A 4,646-nucleotide genomic window follows, 5' to 3' on the forward strand; every position below is an offset into this window, starting at 1 on the left:
ATCCAGAGGAAATTTGGTTTAAAAACAAGAGTTGGGAGCCTTTGAAGGGAGAGGGAATGGATTTTGCTGGGTGTGGCAGCAGAGGGTGTGCAGTGAACACATCACACATGTGACATCCCCCCACCAAGGAGGAGGCAGAACAGGTAAGAAAACAGCCAGAGGTTGGGGAACCTGCCTGAACCCATTTAATCCATGCCATTTCCTCCCTAGTGTTCTTTTCTTGAGAAGGTTGTTAGCTGCTGGTGGCTGCACCCAGCCATGCTCAGGAGATGGAGAGCACAGGACCCCTGAGCCCCAGGCTACCCTGCAGTGCACACACACACCACGGCACTGGCAGTGAAAGGAACTTTTTATTTGCTGCTGTGCCCAAGAGCTCCATACCTGGAGTCTGAACAACAGCCTGAAAGTCCAGGCTGCAGAACAGGGGTTGTACACAGGCAGTCTCAGAATTCCCTTCCTGTGCTAGCTCACTCCTGGGCCTTGGAGTTGCTTTCCCTCCTCCATCATCCTTCAAGGCTGTTCCTAGAGAATTACAGAGTTAAGGGACATCCATGAAATAGGAATACATTGCAGCTGCACCTAATTACCTGCTCATAAATAAAGCCTAATTAGCTAGCACCCAACTTTTCTTCTGCACCCTTGTCCTATCACCTCTGTCCCAACACAGGGAGAGCAGTTTTCCCTCCAGGTGTTTGGACTGGGATGATTTTGCTACAGAGCTGGCAGAAAGGGACAAAGTTTTTACAACCAGAACAGGGCTGACCTGGAGAAGGCACAGTGTGCTGCCAGACACATCTCATATAATCTGCAGGAGGAAATCAGAGTGCTGGGGTACTTTCATCACAACAGTAGGGCTTTAGGATTTCCTGGGGCTGCATGATTTCCAGCATGTGGAGGTGGTGGGCTTTTGTGCTGGGTGACATTGGATGGGTTACTGCCTGGTATTAGGTTTTGTTTTAAAGACTATTGAATCCAGATACTTTTAAAATGCTTGTCTTTCAAAAACTGCTCTATGGGAGGAAAGGTCTTTCCTGCAAATCAGACCATTTTCTGATGTGTGGAGCTGTGTTCTGGAACAGGATGTTCCCCAAACACTAGTTACATGTTAAAGGTTTTTTTCAAGTGTTCTTCTTTTAAAAAAGCAACAAAGGCCATTAGGAGAAAAAGGAACTGAAAGTGCTTGGCACATTTGAAAATCAGAGTGCCTCTGTTTAGTTTTTCAAATATGGAGCTTGACACAGGCTCTGATTTCCAGAGCATCTGTAGATCCTTGGGGGCAGAGGTGGTGAGGGGGCTTCTGAGCAGCATTGCTGGGTTCTGAAACTCTGTGTGTCTCTTTCAGCCTCTCTGCTGTCCCAGTGGACTCTCAGACTCGTGGACTGCACTTAAAAACATGCTTAGGTCTTTTTAATGTGCATACAAAGGTCCTGCAAAACCTAAACCCTTCTACTGAATAGCTGATCCTTTCTGAAAGAGGGTTGGACATCTGGGTGTGAGAAATCAACGTGGTGAAGAACTTTGTCAATAATTGGGCAAAAACTGCCTGGGCAACCCTTCAGATGTGTCTCATGCATGAGGTATTGTATTTAAAACTCCAAAATTCTTCGTCAGCAGAGAAATGTGGCAACATCTCCCTCTTTATATCCCTAATGCTATCTGCTGGAAGGATCTCCTCAAAGGTCTTGTCCATTTTTCCCTAGAGAAGTTTTCCGAACCTTCCTTCTTCCTCCTAAGCCTCCACAATTTCAAACCTTGACCTTTGTATCAGACAAGAAGATGTTGAAGGATTTCATTAGGGGAACCTGCATCTATTTTAGTAAGGACCAGTTTCCTTCTGGGTCTTTTGAGGATCTACGTGCCCCATGTTAGTGACTTCTCCAGGAGTTGGCCCTGCAGTGTTTTCTTCTTGTTGTTTTCACATTTGCAAGTCTCCTTTTCCCACTGGGTTCCAGACTTGCAGGGGAAAACATCCCAGATCAGATACCACAGGCCCATGGAGCAGCGTTGCTCAACGTGACCCATTTTGGAGTGTGTTCACCCATATCTGCTCACCCCCCTTTTCACAGCAGGGTGGAGGCATTTTGCTCCACAGCTCTTGGCGGTTCCAACCTCTGCATTCCCAAGGATGTGCTGCCAGGCTCAGCTGAGCACAGATGTGAGAATGTACTGCAGATATTCCCCAATTCTTCTTCACCATATAAGGGAACATTGTCCTTCCTAATGCTGGGTAACAGGGGTAGTGTGAATAACTTTCAGAATTAAGGATAAAATCTGGAGTCTTTCCCCTCTTCTGCTCACGGGCTTGTGGGTTGGAAAGGATTGTTACCATCTGAAGGGCTGGTGAAATGGGTTGGCTCCTCATTGTTCAGCTCACCAGACTTGTTCCTGCAGTCTGTTGGCCGAATGGATCTGGACATCCAGCCTGGATGGAGTGCTCCTAACCAGGGCTGGAGAATAATACTGAGACAGCCTGCACACCAAAACTCACTGCATCCCCACTAAATAGGGCACTCAGGTCTTCAGGGCTGGAGTCCATCTGGCCCTTCACAGTCACTTAAGCAGAGCTTTAAAACGCAGCTGCCAGGACACCCCTCTTCTGTGCTTTGTATGCCAAGGAAGTCCAGACCTGCAAGGGAATGAGTACATTGCCTATAAACCATCCTCAGCAGCTGGGAAACCTTGTGGATATAGGGAAAATATGGGGAAGGTGGTCCTGTAGTCCTATCTCTGCCCTGGGGATTTGTGCAAGAGGGATAAGCTGGGAGATGATTTTAACAGCATCTCAGAAGTGAGTGAGGTTCTGCCAGAACATGCAGAGCTGCTGCATTGATGAGAGAGGAACCAGAGGTCTTGGGCACTGTGTTAGGATGGCACTTTGAAAGGTTCTCCAAGGTGTTCCAGAGGGAGCAAAACTCTTTGGCACAGTGTTGGGATGACTGTTTGAAACAACATCTGAGGTGTTCCAAAGGGAGCAGAGCTCTTAGGAACTGTGTTGGGGTGACTGAAACAACTTCTGAGGTGGCCCATGGCAAGTGAGAGGCTCAGCTGTGACTCGAGGGCGCTCCTGGTGCCAGGCTTTCAGTGAAGGTGCAGCCTGGGGCACCTGAATTCAAACCACCATGACCCAGATTTACCTCTGAGGTTGGCCACGTGCCTGCTGTGTCCATGCTGCCTGGTGTGGGCAATATTGCCAGCTCCTGGCTGAAGCTGGGCCACCCTCCTCCGGTTGTATTTTATGTCCGATTACTCTCCAGCCCTCTCTCCTTTGTCCTGTCAGTTCATCCCCGCTGGGAGCTGAACCTCTTTCCAAATGCCTGGCTGGTCTCCCAGAAGCAGCACAACACCATTGTAATGTGTAATTAGGTTGGAATTTTCCTCCAACCCCCTTTTTTATTTAAATTACACCAATCCCTGAGTATGCAAGAAGTTATAAACGCAAGGAGAAGAGGTTCCTCACACCTTTTAGTACTTTAAAAGATGTAACCTTTTAGTATTTTACCTGAGCACAGGAAAAATATCATCAATAATAAAGCCTAACACTGAAAGAGGACAAATTTTGGAAAGATGGAGTAAGGCAATGCTCCTCTTGTGAATGAGATGCTGCAAAAGAAGTGTTGAGTGAGTTTACCAAGGCCACCTGGCACAGGAAGAGTAAAAGGGATAAAAAGTAGCACTTCCAAGGCCAGTCCTAATCCTTTGTCCCCTGGCCAACACCTAGATGACTACAACATATGATCAGGGCTGCATCTTTCACTTATTCAAAGCGGACTGTAGCCAGACACCAAAACAATGTAAAATGCAGTGCAGCAGTGCCAACCTGGATCTTGCCTGTAGTGGCCAAAGTCCAAGGAAAGCACTGAATAATTTTCAGATGGTGGTTCAGACAAATCCCCAGACTCAGTTGACTGTCTCTGAAAACCTCTTCCAGCAGCTGGGAAGTGGCAGCTGAGTCTGTAAGGCTGGTTACTGCAGTCACTCCCTCTGAAAACAACTGTTTAAATTCCTTAGGTGTTTTGACCTAATGTAGGATAGACAGATCCCATCAAAGAGCCCAGGACACCTTTCATGCCCCACAGGAGTAATCAATCTTCCTCCTTGTTATCCAGCTGGCACAACTTAGGTACTCCACACAAATCTCTGCCATCACAAAGACTCCAAGCTGCATCTGCAATGGAACCACAGAATCATGGAATGGTTTGGGTGGGAAGAGACTTCAAAGGTCATCTCATTCCAATCTCATGCTATGGGCAGGGACACCTTCCACTACCCCAGGTTACTCCAAGCCCTGTCCAACCTGGCCTTGGACACTTCCAGGGATGGGACAGCCCCAGCTTTTCTGGGCAGCCTCCCCACCCTCACTGTAGAGTTTCTCAGAGTAGCTCCATGTACTCCAGTTGATGATGTGACCCTGCAGACAGAGGGTACCTTAAAAGGGAAGAGGTATTTCTAGGAATTTCCCACTTCAGCTGCAGGTTTTAAGGGCGTATAAATGCATGGAAAAAATACAGATATAGGCAAAGATGCCTATAAAATCTGTCAGGTCCCCCTTAGTCCCATTGCCTTGGGTTGGCCCTGTCCTCCACACTAAACCAAAACCAACATCCCTCCCAAAATGTGCTGGTTGGTTTAAACATCATCAGAGCAGC

The 4,646-nt window shown here is 47.6% G+C and overlaps 1 long non-coding RNA gene across 1 annotated transcript; it reads right to left on the reverse strand.

The window, feature by feature from the left end:
* Nucleotides 1-410: 410 nt before the first annotated feature.
* On the reverse strand, nt 411-4,059 carry LOC128819885 (uncharacterized). The gene is made up of 3 exons (XR_008440778.1): nt 3,818-4,059; nt 2,375-2,626; nt 411-522 (listed from the first exon to the last, which is right to left on the reverse strand). It is a non-coding gene; the product is annotated as an uncharacterized LOC128819885 (long non-coding RNA).
* Nucleotides 4,060-4,646: the final 587 nt, after the last annotated feature.

The sequence above is a fragment of the Vidua macroura genome, chromosome 1, assembly GCF_024509145.1.
Source record: "Vidua macroura isolate BioBank_ID:100142 chromosome 1, ASM2450914v1, whole genome shotgun sequence".
Taxonomy (NCBI): Eukaryota; Metazoa; Chordata; class Aves; order Passeriformes; family Viduidae; genus Vidua; species Vidua macroura.